This window comes from Dermacentor silvarum, chromosome 5 (assembly GCF_013339745.2).
Source record: "Dermacentor silvarum isolate Dsil-2018 chromosome 5, BIME_Dsil_1.4, whole genome shotgun sequence".
Taxonomy (NCBI): Eukaryota; Metazoa; Arthropoda; class Arachnida; order Ixodida; family Ixodidae; genus Dermacentor; species Dermacentor silvarum.
This window is the reverse complement of record NC_051158.1, coordinates 95,606,304-95,624,336: the sequence shown is the minus strand read 5'-3', so window position 1 is coordinate 95,624,336 and position 18,033 is coordinate 95,606,304. Positions and strand designations below refer to the sequence as shown.

Sequence of the window (18,033 nt, the reverse complement as noted above, 5' to 3'; positions counted from 1 at the left end):
GGTTAGTTTGTAAGAGAACTGAGATAGGCTGGCCTGAAATATTTGTTACCATACTTGGTGGAGCATGCTTTGCTGTTTCAGATATTACTTTGCCACAAATCCTTTTGTAAGCCCTGTAGCATGGTTCTGTGTGGAACAGAAATCTATTCCCTCATTGCTTTTGGGGATGTGTTTCTCAGAACTGGCACTAGTCTATTTCTTACATAGCAGAAATTCTTATGCACTGCAATTCTAATGCTATGTTTGTTAGCAAAGATTGCCACACTGTATTGAAGCAGTTATCTTCAATAATTAGAGGGAGTCACCGCTGAAACATTCAGTACAACACACAATACAAAGATATGAATTCAACTTGTAAATGTTGATAGTCTTATGTGCATTTCAGGGAACTTTTTTTCCTCCTCTTAGGGCATATTCACAAAAGTTTTCGTATTGCACTTCTGGCGAATGCAGGAAAACACAGTGCTTAACAGCAGCCCAAGGGAAGACAGCCCAGAGGACTTGCCTTCAACTTTGGGTCGCTATATGTTATAGGTGACTATAGCAAGGGACACATTTGTTTATTAAATCTTGTGTTCAAGGGAAATGCTATTCGAAATGTTTATTTTTAAATTTTTTGTACTAGACGTTTGAAAATTAGGCCAACTAGAGAGTTCTTCAAGCCGATTTTCGTATATGTTATTTTTGTTTAGCTGCTACATTTCTTCAGTTATGTCTTAAACAATGACACCATGTATAGTGATCTTTGCGGGCACTTTCTTCTGTATTAAATTTTCACAAAAAGCATTGTGCTAACTTGGCTCTTTGTAGATGGCAAAGTGCCGATATCTATCTAAACATGTAAACTTAGTGGGACTACGCAAGTAAAGCTCAGTACACTTTAATCATTTTTTCACAATCCCATAAATAACTGTGCACTTACGATTGTCCGATACTAACGAAATTTGGCATACATACTCTTCAAGGTATGTAGAATGCTAATATCTACTTGATATTGCAATATCTTTCAAAATTATTCAGTGTCCTACTTTTTGCATAGTTTCAATAATTTTACATGCTGTTTGGGTAGATATCAGCACTTTGTGGTCTACAACGAGTTGAATAAGATACAGCACGATGATTCTTGTGAAACTGTTATATACATTAAGGTGCCCGCAGATACTTTGCCACTGTGTAGGACATAACTAAAAAAAAATATAGCAGCTACACAAGAACCACTGACATATTTAAAATCTACATATAAAACTCTATGCAGCAGTTGTTTTTCAAATCCCTGACAGAAATCATTTTAAAAAGTTGTTTCGAGCAGCATTTCACCTTAATAAGTGCTGCCAATGTATTCTACCGAAGCGTTATACAATGGCTTCAAGCAGACCGCAGGGAGTTTTAGAAATAACACACCAAAGTGTCTGCCTACAAAGCCCCATGTCCTACTTGCATTCCCTTGTTCTTTCTTGCTTTGTGTTGTATGCCACCATTTGCATCCCTTAACATTGAGTGCTCAAAACATGAAACACCCCATTACATTGAATTTTTAGCCTGCAAAGGAATGGAGTGCGAATAGGTGACATCAACTGAGTTGACAATAAACAAATATTTGTTCTCACATTAATGAAATTAGTCATATAAAATATATCACAAATTTGGAAATGAATGCACAAAGAACTTTGCTGATTGTCATATTAGTGTCACGAACAAGATATTTTGATGTTTATGATTCTTAGTTTAATTCACTTCCCTCTAGTACATGGACTCTCAATGTAGTAGACTAACCCAGGCCTGGAAGGCAATATCTAAATCTGAAATAAAGACATACATCCCGCCACCACATGTCGGTGCTTTGTCATCAGAAGAAGGGTGTATCTATAGGCATATAGTCTGTAAAAGAATTATTACATGATCTGTACCATTACGCTTCCATTCATAAATTCTGAAAATTAGGAAATATATTTGTCATTCAAAGCACTGCTGTAAACCTTCATGTTCGAGAAATGCAATTCTTATGAGGTGTAACACAACCAATGTGTGCATGAAACCTACAGTACCGTTGGCATTCGTAAGTGTGGCAAGCCTATTTGCCACACTGACGAATACCAAGGGTATCATGTCTCACACGTCCACCAGCGCCACTGGTATCATTGCACTGAAAGGAAGTAACATTAACACACTTATGATGGGCAGCGAGCTTTTCCTTCTATAATACTGGGGTTTTCACGCTCCTAGGTTCTTTCCTTTTTCAAAAATAATGGGTGCTTGAAATGAGTGCTCTATTTTGCTCTTGAATTTATCCTGCCGTAGAGCACTAGTTAAGTTAAATTTCTTGAACATTTTACAGCAGTGCAGATTAACAAAGGAACAAAACATGATGTAAGTCAGCAGTTAAAAACCTATCAATTACATCATCATCATCATCAGCCTATTTTATGTCCACTGCAGGACGAAGGCCTCTCCCTGCGATCTCCAATTACCCCTGTCTTGCGCTAGCCTATTCCAACTTGCGCCTGCAAATTTCCGAACTTCATCACCCCATCTGGTTTTCTGCCGACCTCATGACTCCGATCAATTACACACACAAGTACAAAAGAACTACAAGAAACTGGGCATACATACACATATAATAGCAGGAGATGATGCTAAGAATTCCAAGAGACAGGAAATATTAAAAAGTCAGTACTAAAAACACAACTTATAACAGGCGTATTTGCTACGAATTCTAAAGAGCAAACAGAACATCAAGCCCAGGGAACACTCCATGCCAATATTTGCTCATGGTTCAACAAGTGGGTACAGCTGGCGATGCTGTTTGGATAGATGGCAGCCGAGGTACAGCTGCAAAATTGGTGAAACATGTAGAAGGGTCACCAAACGTTGAATGCTGGGGCACAACAGGTTGCCTTGATCCCTGGCATCCTCTGACATCGACGCGTGAAGTCAGATTATGCGTCCTATCCAAGAGGCCTGGCTCGAGTGTGTGGCACAGCTCGGGTAAAATTTCGCAGCAACCTGAAAAACAGAAGCCCACATCTATAAACACCAAAATATTCTTCCACATAGGACAAATCTGAAGCTTACCATCTACATATAGCAGATAATGAATACAGGCACAGGTCATCAGACTGAAGGTAAATAAATGTGCAAAAAGTATAAAATTTAATGTAAGGAACTGCTTATAGGATGGAATGCTTGTCATTTTGTCTTGCGTGAATCAATAATTTCACCTTAACGTAATGTCAAGTGTACATTACTTGGCCCTCCGTATGCCCCATTTCTCTAAGAAGGCTATTGCATGACAACTGTCCCAACCTGGCACTCGACCATTTGGGATTTCCTTTTGAAAAATTGGAGGCCCTTCAGAACTGGTTTTGGCACGTAAAACCCCAGAAAGAAGAGGCCCTTCAATATCAGACAAATTATCATTTTGTGAAATATTTCTAGGTGAAAAATTTTTTACTGGCGTAAGTTCTATGTGAATTTTGTTCTAAGGCACCAAAAGGCATAGCCAAGATACCGGTTTCTTCAATGTGAGAGCAGAACAAGTTTTCCTCAGGAGAATGAAGAGGCCTTACACCTAAAATTGTATTCCTTGATCAATGGCTATTGTTCAGTTTATTATGGGCCGGTAAAAATGGGCAAAAAGGCCTATTTTTATTTTCAGAGAAATGGCTTCTAGCAAAAGCTGTAAGCTAACGTGATCCAAGTGCTCAGGACATGTGCTGTGTACACAAAATGGTTTCAGAAATATATCTCATGCAGAAGCGCGCAAAGATGAGGAACTCGCAGGAAACTAAGTTTTGGTGTATGTTTATCCGCAGGTTAACAATGAGGCGGTCCCAGTAAAAATATGCCAATTATCACTTCCGAGAGCACACTGTATTGCTTTCAAATTGGTAAAGCTTTATCAAAGTAGTTTTTGTGTTAAGCAAGAAAAAAAATGTATAAGTGGTCTCCACTAGTATCAAAATGTGCATCGTGGTTCATCTAATCCACATAGCCTTTTGACGGCTAAAAGAAATTGCGTGGACTTGAGCATTGCTGCACCAATAGTGGGGCATGGAATAGTGAAACTACTTCCAAGTTCATTGCTGAGTGACTACAAGCTACTTCAGTCAAGAAGACACTGCTGGATTACATGTATTTTACCTGCATCTTGCTGTCTGCCATCGGCCTGCTTGGCATCTTCACTGAGGCTGCCAACTCTCTCGTGGACACAGTCAGGACAGGGTGGTGGCGGAAGGCAGGAGCAGGAGCCGCCAAGTTCTACCTGCAAAAAATTTGCACAAATGTTCTAATTCCTACCATGCCGTAATTTACAAAAATACAGCAGTTGTCTATGTAACGTGGTTGCCAATACAAATACAGGTGAACAGTTAGCTCCTACAACACAACTAGAGCCCCAGCAATAATGAAGAAATTATGTTTATGAAAATGCCAGCAAAGACGAAAAAGAGTGTGCAACCCAAACCTGAGCTCATGCCATCAAGTGGTGTGCTAGTCAACTGCAAGCCTGCCATCTGAAAATGTCATTGTATAGTTTAACCTGCATTAATCCAAGTTAAACATCTCTGAACATAAGTATATCATCAACCTAATTCAATTAACAAATTTCTATGGTCAATTATGCAATAACGTGCAAGCTGCAAATGAAGCTGGCCAACCAGGTAGTGCTAATAGTGCTAACAAAGTGCTTCTCTAAATCTCATTCTTGTTTTTCTGCCTGTCTTGGCTCTAGCATTACAATACAGAAAAACTTTCACATTTTTGACATTTCACCCTGCTAATTTTTATTGCATAATGCATGATACTTCAACAAAAGCAATAATGGTTCCTTTTAACGGTAAATTGTGGTAGAACAAGGAATGTCGCTGGAGCCAACATGTCGACAAGAGGACTTGTCTTATTCTCCTTGTCGAGGAGGAGAATATTCTCCAGCAATGCTCCTTGTTCTATGGCTCTTCATCATTTGAAGTCTGTCTTCCTGTGTGCGTACATATGTCCTTTCAATGTTGCGTTGATGAAATTGTGATAACAGAGAATTAGTAATCATACCTGATGAGAAATTTTGGCTTGTTGGTCGATAACGACAGAGTAACTACGCAACATTGATACACGGACAAAGGAGGCTTGTGTGTCTGTCTCCTCCAGCCATATCTCATCCTTGAACAATTACAGTCTCTCTATGTAAACGTATTACCGTTTGCACAATAATACTAAAATGAATAAGGCAGGAATGAGGACAAAAAATTACAACAAATAGCATAATACTGCTAAGGAGATATGCCAAAGTGGCTGCTACGATTTCTCACCTATAATGTGCTGGATAAGATGGCTACTTTTCAAAATAGATTTCAAAATTACAGAAATATGCAGGACAACAGCAGTAGAGTAGGAGATCACAACATTGTTTCCCCAAGAAGGTACACTAATCTTTGATACATGACAGTCAAAATTTTTTAAAATTAGTAGAATGCACCACACTTCATTAAATGTCATTCAACGCTGTCAGAGGTCCTTGGTACAAGAAACAATATATTTCTGCATGGAAGCAGTAAAATAATACACAGAATTCTACTTTTACAACAAAATATCCTACAGCGATTAAGCCAACTACTTAAAACTACTTGTATGTACTTACCTACTAAAAACTACTTAAAACGACTTGTATGTACTTAAAATTCTTATACATACAATAGCCAAGAGAGGATTAACTTGGTTGGGTTCATAAGCAGCTCACTGGGAGGTACAACTTTGCAATGAACTCATTTCTGCTTGCCAAATATACAAATACCAATATACTAACATAAAAATAAAAATGAAAGAACCGTTTTGCCATAAAACACAAGACACAAAAGAGAAAATCCAGTAATAATAGCCTCCGCGCGCATGCCTGTGTAAACGTCTGTAACTGCCAAGAGAAACGTCGCGCAATATGTAGCCAAACCGGAAGGGCCGAGTACGCGCCGTTTGAAAACTCGAACTAAAGCTGATATACTCACCTGAGACGTTAAGATAAAAATGGCACAGTCACTCCCTGCTGGTAGGCTTTCGTATGCACCTGGCAGTCTCTGTGCGTTACGATCTCTCACATCACAATGAAAGACGACGCCAGTGCAGACCGCAACACTTCAGGTGCTTGCCCCGCTCCGGCGAGCTGCACTTGTTCGATGTCGGCAAAGACGAAATCGGCGACACGCTGCTGCTAGCCGTCCTTGTCGTCGCAATCACGTAGCACGGAGAGAAGGTCCCACCGTAACGTTCGGTTGCACTCGCCCCTACGCAGCGTTTTCCAGGCCATCCAACAACGACAGCGAGCTCGCGCACGCTTGTTGCAACACAACTACAAAATGGCGGCGTGCTTGTGATGGCTTCGGTACGGTGGCTTCGGCTTTGGATCACTTTGGGGCCGCACAACACGTGAACAAGTTTCGGTTTTCTTTCCCCGCGTTAAAAAAAATGTTTTGCTCACTGATTATTTTGCTTCACGTACATAATGTTCACGAATAAAACAGCCATGAATTTAAACATGCGTCTTGAGATACCCGCTACGTTCACTTTACAGAAGCAAAATTCGCTAGTCCGAGTCTGATTACGTTTCAAATATCTATTATAGGGCTTCGGAGCATGCTCGAAGTGTGATAAAGACGCGCCGTATTTGCGCTTAATTTGCTTAACTATCACGGTGCAGCTGCACTCTATGTAAGGTAGAACTATACCGATGCCCATGTTACAGTATAATCTAGTGCACATGAAGTTACCAGAACTGCATTTCCGGCACAAGTTCTTGCGTCTGTGTGCCGCTGTCACCAAATGCGGGCGTAAATATTCGGCGGAGATTTATCCACACATTTTCTTGGAAGGTCGTTCACCGATGGCTCATGGCGTGAAAAACCAATTAGGTTGGTTTTTCATAAAAATTTCACGTTTATTGTGAAAGCGATTATATGGACACAGCCGGTGAAATTTATCTGTTGGCGTTGCCGTGAACTTAATTACGTATGAGGCAGTAGCGCACCCAGGATCTCTGCCAGGGGGGGGTTGACAGTTTGCCAATACCATTTAAAGAGCGCTAATTTCACTTTCTTCGGGGGAAATTGTCAAAAAATGCGCTTTTTGCGAGTGTGCAGACGATTGCGCGTCTTACATCTTAGTTGCAGTACTGAAATGCGTTAGGAAAGAAAAGGGGTTAAACAAAAGAGGGGGTTAAGTCGGCCTCAGGGGGGGGGTTACAACCCCCGAATCACCCCCCGTCGGTGCGCCACTGGTATGAGGTCCAAGTGCGAAAAGATACTATCCCGCGCCGTTGACTGCGCGCGTGAGAGCAAGTATTCCAGGGTGAGCCGAGATGGATAGTGGCTTGCTAGGCAAGCAATGTATATACATATATAGGAGGAAACCTGATAACACGCGCGAAAGCCGGGGCAAGGGAGGCGTTGGTTTAGCACGCGTCTCCTGTTGCCGTTGCTCTAAACCGGTATTGTGCCACGCTCGCTCTGATAAGAGGTAATCTCCGGTGGGTCCAAAGGCGGGGTGAGCCGAGGTAGCGTAATTTGAGGTTTCGGAGACGCGTTGGAGGAAAGAGGCAGCGGAAGCGTTCGGCCCCCTCTGTTTGAGCTCTTCATCACGCCAGCGCTGTAACAGCAAGAGTTCGCGGTTGATCTGTTCATGTTAGCACGTGCGCGCCTGACCCCATGCTTGCAAATGTAATTAGTAAACGAATGTTAACTGCAATTTATACAGCCGATGAAACTACCAACCTGGCTTCGTGCAGTTGTCTAATACATTGCTATAGCTATCAAAGCTTCGTCTTTCGGGCGAAACTGCGACTTTTTGTTTTTATGTTTCTATAAGGGGGCTCAAAAGCAGTGTTGTGTACGCTGATGTTTCTTTCTGGTCGCGAAACGCAACGAACCGCGGTAGTCCAGTGGCTGTGGCATTGTGCTGCTGAACTCGAGGTCGCGGGTACAATTACAACCGCGGCTGCCGCATTCCAATGGGGGCAGAATGCAAAACCGCTCGTGCACCGTGAATTCCGGGCACGTAAAAGAGCTGCTGAAAATTAATCTGCAGTTTCCCATTACCGTGTATCTCATAATAAGATCTTGGTTTTGGCACATAAACCCTCAAAATTTAATTTTGCGTCACAGAACTATATTTACAATCAACACTGTTGGGTGCATCCACTGAACTTGTTACCTCGTTGATGTGCTCTGTTTAGTAGCCAATCCTTTTTTTTTTAGATTTACTAATGGTCAGAATCCAGTGTGACAAATCCAGGTATTCCTTAGCACAGGAAACCAGCTATCGCTTAAGCGTGCGAGCTGTCAACAGACATGGTCAAAGAAAATCAACATTGCAGAACATGGGACAAAAGAGTGAGATACTGCATTACAACCAGGACATAAACCCTGAGGGTCTGCTTAACCAGAAGCAAGCATAAATTAAGCCAGAAAAAGATTATCTGGTATTTTTTCTGCATTTTAATCTTTCTCTCGTCAACTGCTGCACAGTCACAAAGGAGTCGCGATCTTTCACGACGACTCTTCGCAAGCCATTGGGAGTCAATTGACTCATACAAAAGGGTTGACCATTATTTTGTGACTCTACTCACGCAAAAAGGGGTCTCGGCGCAGAAAAAGAGAGTCACGTTGCTGTGACTCACTTTTGACCCTTTTTTTTCTTAGAGTGTAACTTGGTTACTCCTATGTTCTGTAACTTGGTTGCTGGTAGGTTTGTAAGTAGGTTTTGCTTGGCCTAGTATTTTGCGATCACTTCACATCACTCGAGTTGATCGACAGTTTCGCTGTGCCAAAGCTTTTCACGACCGAGTGCAACTTTTCCGTTTTATTTAACTTAACTACGTATCTAGGGAAGGTATTCTCGAGCGATCATTTTCAGAAGTATCTTGCCTTTCGCGACATTTAACATGACTAGCGCTGGGCGCGTCGTCGCCTACAAGCGACAGCGTTCCTGGCATGCCAGAAACGCAGGCAGGCTTATTAAGGTTGGCACAGGGCCAAGAACGCTGTTGCTTGCCGACGCCGAACGCGTTGGAAGCTAGCCGCTCGATATCTAGCCAAAGTTGGCAGGACTAGACACAGCCCCTTTTATGGCAAACTCCGAGGCCAAGCGCATGCACACTAGGTGTTTACGTCCGTTATGACGTACATGGTTGCTAGGCGACACGTACCAGCTATTTTCGGTAGCTTCGGCGTGACGGGAAACGGTTTACCCGTTGCTGTGGTAGCTCGGCGCGGCGGCTGCGTGGAGTGTTCCCGTCGGTGGGCGTGGCTTGGCGGCGGCTGTTGCGTTGCTACTGCTTCCGCGCATGCGCGACTAGGCGAGGTTGGGCCAAGTCACGGTGGCTAAAAGGGGAGGTGGGAGCAACGCAGCCGTCAGAGAGCGCGCGCGTGTTGCAGTGATTCATGTTGCCGAGTGGTGGCGCGTGGTGGACGCTTAGATTACGCTTAGATGCCTCCGCTGTAGTTTGGCTGCTGCGGGAGCTAGCGAGTGCGCTCGGTTCTGTATGCTCCACGCTCGTTTCTGTTCGCATTCACGCTGTGCAGTTGTGCCTCCTTGTGGTGACAATATTTTTACAAGTTGCCATGCTGTCAGGAGCAATTGCAAGTAGAATAAAACGACAGACGCACTGCTTTGCTCCGGGAGGAACAACAGGCTAGGTTTCTGCAAGAATATCAGAAAAAACATCCCTTTTCTCCGTGCCTGATGACGATAAGGCACTTGAAGCTTCGCAGCAACACACAAGCAAGATAATGTTGCTTGCCGTCGCTTGGAGATACTGAGATTATTTTTTTGCATTCCGCTTAATTACATATATAATCAGAATTAATTAATCAGATTTTGAAATATTATAATTACATGAAAATTCTCTGAGAGAAAATTGTACAGTAACATGAAAAACTCCAGATACAGCTTTCTGTTGCGCAACACGTGCTACATAAAAGCGTTTTTCCGAGCGTGAAAGAAGCCCACGAATACACGAAAGGTGCCTCGAGCGGCAGGTCGTGCGAAAATTTTGCGTTTATTTGCGCAGGGGCGCCTCTGCTTCATTACAGAATATATTTAAATCTATGTCCACGATAGTTGGGACACCCTGTATAGTGAATCATATAATCAAGTGCTGTCTGTCGGCCTTTTGAGTATTCTTCATGGTCACCACCATTCTAGTTCATCACATTGGCGACTAAAATAAGTTTGTTTACTTAACTCCCATGTGGAATGATTTCTAAAGCATCATATCTTGGTATTAACCAATTTGACGAGTAGGATGCAGCGCGTCGCAGTAATATGACCTAAGGAGCTCTTCACTGCGAGCCTAGAAATCGGTGCAGCCTTCTTTACCCACTCCACTAGCATAATATTCTTCGCATTAGCTGAAATCATTTGTTTTTCATTCCTGACGCTTCGCGAAAGCACGTAGAATGCGTGCGGCCGACACCAGCGAAATATCTTTGTGCCGGCCGTGACGTGCCCGAAGCGAATGCATCTCTAACACTTAACCACTCATCAGAGGATTGCTGCTAGTCATTTATTGTCTCCTCTACTAACAAGCTGCGATATGAATTAGCTTAACGCTAGTTATGTCAAATATGCGATCACTAATTGCGAACAAAGACGCCCACTTCGAAACCTGCGGCACCAACCGCCGTGTCTCCGCGCCCGGGGTACCCGGGGAGCGATCTTGCGGGCGACTGCAGCGCCGCGGTTGCTGTCATGATTGCTTGCATCACTCCGCCGCCGCCGCCGTTGCTCTCACTACCCCCTTCCAGCCACCGTAGCCAGGTGGTGCACAGCTGTGGCTTGGTTCTTGCTAGGCAACGGCGCGGAGTTTTATTGCGATAGCAATTATATGGACACTTCAACCGGATTTCTGCCGTCGGCGTCGCCGTCGCCGTGAGGTTCCGTATAGATAAAATCTTCGCCGCGCGCCGTATGCCCCAGAGGCAGCGTGCGGGGACGCGCGCTATCACGGAGAGCGAACGCGCTCAATCTCCCACGCGCAAGCAAGAAAGCGGAAAGCCAGCGCCGGAGGGAGCAGGGGGGGGGGGGGGGGGGGGCACTTCTCTGCCAACAACCGCGCTCGTCGCTCGTCCGCACAGTCTCTTATCTCTCCCACGCGCAAGCAAGGAAGCGGGAAGCCAGCGCCGGAAGGAGCGGAGGGGGGGGGGGGGGGGGGCGCACTTCTACGCTGCCAACAACCGCGCTCGTCGTTCGTTCGACCGCACCGTCTCTTATCTCCACACGGCTCTGACCTTTATGCGCATTCGCCGCTCAGTTTCCGTTGAAGCGATAGACCGCGCGTACCTTCGCCCCCTGCTGCGGCGTATATATCCGCTCGCTGCCAGCGTTTTGACGGTCGTTGTCTGCAGTCATTCAGCGTGATCTATTCATGTTTGTTTGTGCGCGCTCACACCACGCTTCTTCAATCAGTTAGTAATAGTCGGGCCACATTTTCCAACGCACGCTACACATGCAATGCTGCCCGGGTCGGCAGCGCAGCGCTACAGGTGTGTCCCTTCGCACGCGCTGCCCACGGGAAGCGCTTCTAAGCAACACCACCGTTTCACACGCGCCTTCTCGTGGTCATCGAGTCTCTCTTCATGTCGGTCTACTTACGCCGCAGCACACCTGCTTACTTAATCAGCTCATGTTTACTACAATTCATATTGCTACCAAAGCCGCTCACCTTACTTCGTATGACATTGCTGTGTTGCTATCGCATTCATCGCTTCGCTCTTAGGGCGAAACTGTGACATTTTTTTAGCGGACTTCGGACGTTTCGCCTCCAGCTTTAACAGCTTTGCTGTTAAAAACAAAGCACACTTTTGATCGCCATGCTCACGCTTTAAAGTGTGATATCAACGACAGTGCTACACTTAGAAATAGTTTCACGGTAATACGTAGCAAAGGCATAGTGAACATTCCAGTAAACACAGCTAACCATTTCATCTCACTGTTCATTCTTACATAGACATTGTCATGTACAGTGATGGAACTCGACCCAATGAACTTGTCGTGAAAGTAAATTTAAATACAGTGGTCTATTGGTTTTCAGGAATACCATAATGCATGACCACTAGTAGCGTTTTTCTTTAAAACAGCAGTACTTGACCCGCACGGGTGGCCCTCATTCGGATCATTTTATTTTTATTGCCTTCTTCGGCTTCATTACAATGGTGTCAATTTTTCAGTTGACAATTTAGGCATTCTTGTTTAGCAGTATCAGCAAATCTCGACTGAGTTTACTTCAGTTTCATCGCGTAGGGCAAACAGCACAGTGCATGTACATCATCGAGGCTTTGTACGTTTTTTTGTCAAATTCGGATATCATAGGCTTACTTGTTCGCCTAAATTCGCAGGAAACCCGCCTAGTGCTAGAAAAAGATAAAGGCAATAGAAAACGAGGGTTGAGACACTTAACGCGTGAAAATATAGTTCAAAAGAGATATGGAATGATACATTTAAATTTTGAGCGTCCTGTTTTTTTTTTCACACCTCCTTAACCAAGGTTGCAAAATCTTACAGCATCCGTGCAGACTTGGAGTGTTTATCTACTAACAATTGATAAGTAAAAGTTTGAATTTATTCGCTCTAGTTATGAGATGAACTACGACAGAATATTTCAATCGCTTAAATAGCGAAAAAAATAATAGAAATCCGTAGTTGCACTATTCCTTAGCACAATAATAATGTGTAGGTGATTAGCCCAGAATTAATTTGCTATTACAGTCAAACCCGGATATATCGAACACACATGTAACGAAATATGGTGTATAACGCACAGTAGTAAAACACCCTTATAACTTTTTGTATAGAATTTTTATTTTATATATCAAATTACCTACATTCTTCCCAATAAAGTGATCACGCACAATGCTAATGCGGTATTTCAATGATTCCTGCTAAAAATCTACATATTTTTGGCAGAAACAAAATATTGTTCAAAAATACAACGAGCCCTGCTGAAACTCCTTTCATTGATTTCTCTCGTCGCTGTTACACGAACTATGCTTTGGACAACTGAGGACAGTCTACGAAACCTTTTTTTTTTTTTTTTGCAGCGAGTCTTCCTCCGTTCAATTAGTTTTTAATCTCTACTACGTCATTGTAATTCGCATATCTTTCTATTTCTTAGTGATTTTAGTCAGACTCTGATGTCGTGTCACGCCTGAAATTTGTCCTTCCAGGCCACTCCCAACCACCCTTATGCGCTTTCCTTTGTTTACAGGCGGGACAGGTGTCAAAGTCAAAGCGCGACTTCCATTCGAATGCCGCGTCATCCATTTCTCCTCTGAGCACGATCAGCTCTAGGAATTCGAGGTCCTAATAACCTGGGAACAATGCTGACCAGACTATTTTAGTGTCGCGGAGACCAACTAATTTTGCCAGAACCTAAGCTTTAGCTTGGTCCCAACTCCAACACCGCTTATTAAACTACATGCAAAACGCAGAAATGCTTTTATGAGATAACCCTTTGACCGATTTTATCGAAATGGGCTGCATTTAACAGAAAAAGTTCAGTTTTAGTGCCTGCTGGAAACGCAATAGTTTTTATGAACTAAATGCTTTTTTTACAAAATTTCTGAAAATTGGTAAGCTTGAAAAAATAATAGTACTAAACATACAAATGTGTAACTCTGCACCAAAAACATAAATCGCAGTTCTGTAAGTTGCATTCATTATAACATCCAAAACGTATACTTTTGATATAATAATTCAACTACTACGTGAATTTCCTCCGATTTTAGGAATGTTTTGCAGAAGTCCAACCCGCATATCAGTGGTGTATTTCAAAGCCATGTCTATTACATAACATTTGTAGGTTTTAGATGTGCTATTAGATGAAACCTAAAACATTTCGGTGTATTTTTTCATTGTTGAGAGACAAGGTTGTAAACCTGATAGTTATGTCTTTAATATTTGGGAATTTTTACCGATTCTTATAAGACACGGCCTAAATAAAAAAATCCGCTTCCGACAGTCACTACATTTAACTTTGTCTTTTGAATGCAACAACCCTCATCAAGTTTGGTGCAGGGGTTGCCGATAAAAAGGATTTCTCTTTTTCCATGTAATTAGATAGGAGCCCCCGAGCTAAAGCTTCCTCTTAAGATGACTATCGAAGTTAATCCGATTTGCATTCAAGCAATGTAGCGACCACGTGACGAAAAAAACGTATTACCTAAGGCACGTTTAATTAAGTCTGTCGGGGTCCTGAGATTTCAATTGGTTCGACTACATACGACACATACGGTCTCTCTATGTGGACACATACGCCGCTTTGCTATGAGCCTCGCTCGCCAGGGTCGTTGATGACCATGGAGGCAGGACGACTACGGTGTACCGACGGCACTAGAATTGCGAAAGAATGACGTCGAACGAGGAAGGCGGTATGACGACGACGACGGCATAACAAGATTGTAATAACGATCGTGAATTGATGACGATAAATAACAAGGATAGCGTGACGACGACGGCATGAGGACAATAGGATGACGACAAATGTACGACGACAACAGTGTGACAACGACTGTATGACCACTACGGTACGATGAACCAGGAATGACTACGTTGAAACGACCATGACGGCACCATGACAAAGGTGTTAAAACAAATACATCACAATGACCGTATCTAGACGATGCAATGAAGCCGAAGGCATGATAATCAAGACTCAATGACGACGGCATAAATATGATGGAATGACGTCGTTGGAACGGTGAAGGCCGTGTTGCGATGACGGCATGACGAACATTTGGTGACGTTTCTGAAATGATGATAATGGTAAAACAGCATTACGACAACGACATGACTACAACCGGATGACTATGACTGTATGAGGACAATGGAAAGACAACGACGGCATCACAGCCCCGAGGACCATATTTAGCTGCTGAAGTTCGCAGACAACTTGGGTCACATGGGGTAAGGGTATTAATAGATGACTGAAGCATGCAAGTAATGGTAATCACATTGAAAAGTGTGCGGTTAGTGGGCGCTGGTAAACAGTCGTACGTTTCCCGGTGACTGAAGAGCGCCGCTAATGTACGCTAATCTGTACAGCGTATATATGTTGGTATCCAATTATTTTCAATGGCAATGCCATCCCATATGTGACCCACCACAGATACCTCGGCGTTGTCATTGACCGCGGTGTTTCATGGTCGAAACATGTGGCAATGTTAAAAAAATTAACTAGGCTTGCTCAAGTTTTTCGCTTTCTGACCGGTATAAAGTGGGGTCCATCTGAGGATTCGCTACTCCGGCTGTACCAGGCTCTCTACGTCGGCTATATTCAGTATAGCCTGCCAGTTTTATCAGGTATGAGCCGGTCATGCTTGCGTACGCTGGAAAGTGCCCAGGAACAGAGGTTGAAAACATGTCTCGGTGTGCCACGTTCCACCTCAACCTACGGAACAATTGAGGAGGCTCGCGTCACCCCTTTAGCTGTCTATCTACGATGCGAACCTCTTCGAGTATTCCTGCGACTGCTGTGCCGTCATGGATTCCACCCCTTATCGACACTTCCCAATACACGGCCGGACTCCACTTTTTCAAGAGCCATTAAATGCTAAGGATCTACCATACCATCATACTTTGCCCCTGCTGACCTTCCACGTATGCCCCCATGGGTAATGTCCAAAATACGGGTACGTCTATCTATTCCCGGAATTTCAAAAAAATCGCGAATACCTACTGTCGGCCTCAGACATTTAACCCTTCAATATATGTCGAAGGAATATGACTCCTCGGTGAATGTGCGACGGATCGGTCTCGTCGTATGCGTCCGGTGCGACTTTCGTCGTGCCTGCGCATCAAGTCATTCGACGGGTTCGTCTGTGTAATAAGACGACTACAACATCTGCGGAACTAGTGGCAATCAGAGAGGCCGTTCAATATATTTCGCGACAGCCTCCTCAAGTATGGACAGTCTTCAGTGACGCAAAATCGGTTCTGCAACTACTTAGACTGGTGTTGAAAGAAAGCGCTTACAGAGTGTTGGCTCTTCAAACTCCCGAGCTATACACTTTAGTGCAAGAAAAAGGCCACAACATCACATTTCAGTGGATACCCAGTCACTGGTATACACGGCAACGAACTGGCTGATGCCGAAGCGAAGAAAGCACTCGAAGAACTAAAGTCAATGCTTGCAATTCCTTTTTCAAGAGCGGACGCCAACTGCCTCATCTCCAGTGCCATCCGAAAATCGACAGAAAAGCTCTGGGACAATCCGGATAATCGACACAGACGACTACAGAGATTGGACCCTACCATGAAATTTAGGCTACCACCGAAAATTCAACGCAGCTGTGCCTCTCTTCTGCACAGACTAAGGCTGGAGGTAGCGTTTACGCGCGGATACGTGCAGCTCATGCGACGCATTGAGTCTCCAGACTGTGAGTTGTGTCATGTAAATGAGACTATAGGTCATGTGCTTTGTGGCTTCTCGAATCATTTTGCATACAATCTACGACTAACACAATAAACCGGACACGGGGTCCCCTCCCTGAGTTGTAGGCAAGCGCCTTACGTCTACCGCCGCATATATAATAAAGATCACCATGCATTCGTTCATTGTGAACAAGGCACCCGTACTGGGCGCGAAACGTCAATCTGTTGTTTTTGTGTTCTTCAGTTGGTGAGTGTACGTTTATACAGCCAGGGACACTATAGGCGGTCTCTTAAACCGGTGCACTTCAAATACTGTACTAATGCACGCAACGCTTTTTGTGCCATTGACGCGTGTAGCCACGGTCCCAGTATCTTTGACTCAGAGAACAGTCTCGAGTACAGCCGGTTTAAAGTTGTCCTGAGAGAGAGGCGTTGTACGTCGTAGCGAGGACAGGTACACAATAGGTGCTCGATGGTTTCCTCTCACATACAGTAGTCGCACATCGGTCTCTCGGCCATTCCCATGCTATGTGAGTAAGCGTTCGTGAACGCCACTCCTAGCCACAAGCGGCGCAGCAAGGTTGCTTCGCCGCGGGAAAGGCTAGATGGCAGTTGTAGACGTAGCAAGGGGTCCAACTTATACAATCGGCAATTGAAGGCACTTGAATTCCATAAAGCTTGTGACGTTTTGCGTGCAAGCAGACGAAGTTCCCTGGCAGTGTCCGTCCTCGCCAAAGGTATTGTACGCGTCTGGGTGTCTTCGTGGGCAGATCGGGCAGACCTGTCAGCAATGTCGTTGCCGATGATGCCACAGTGAGCAGGAATCCACTGGAAACAGGGCACAGCATAGTCTTCCAGGTGCTACTGAACTTTTTAAAAAGTACGGGCCTGGACTGTAGGCTTTAAGCATGCCAAATTGCTTGCCATATGTTTTATATCCTCCTTCTCTCGTCATCATCACCCATAATGCGCCTCTTCCCTTTTTCTTTCCTTCTTCCCCTTCCCCCAACGCCGAGTAGCTGGCTGGAGGAATTTACCTCAGGCCAACCTCTCTGCATTTCCCATCATCAAACTTCTCTCTCTCTCTCTCTCTCTCTCTCTGTACAGCGTATTGCAGCTTTGTCGCGGCCTGCACGCCTCGACTTTCCTATAATCCGGCAGACACCAGTGATCTAATATTACAGCGTAAACTGTTATGGGGTCATTCCAATAGCCGTTTCGGTTCGCGATGGTGACCGCCGCCGCTACCGCTAGTGACCGTAACCGCTATCACCGGAAATGTGAATAAAGTACCCGGTCCCCACCGGGATCGAACCCAGGCACGCTGCGCGGGAGTCGGATACTTTACATTGAGCCAGGCAAGCGCTTGCAATCAGGCAGCGCAAAAATGCCCTATAAACGCGCCCTAGGCAGGCGCGCAGGCGCAGACGATGAGATCCGATTCAAACGAGGCGCGTAGTCAACTAGATCCCGAGCTTCCGCTAGTATGATGGCGCCATCTACTTAAGGTGCCTGCATGCATGCTGCATGCATGCATGCAACTGGACCTGGTTAACTCAAGCAGGCTAGCTAGGTGACTGTCACCGGCCCGTTTTGAAGATTCCAATAAGCAATCACGATCATCAT

The 18,033-nt window shown here is 44.4% G+C and overlaps 1 long non-coding RNA gene across 1 annotated transcript; it reads right to left on the bottom strand.

The window, feature by feature from the left end:
* Positions 1-2,164: 2,164 nt before the first annotated feature.
* Positions 2,165-6,232, bottom strand: LOC125945910 (uncharacterized). The gene is made up of 3 exons (XR_007467204.1): positions 5,994-6,232; positions 4,141-4,261; positions 2,165-3,003 (listed from the first exon to the last, which is right to left on the bottom strand). It is a non-coding gene; the product is annotated as an uncharacterized LOC125945910 (long non-coding RNA).
* Positions 6,233-18,033: the final 11,801 nt, after the last annotated feature.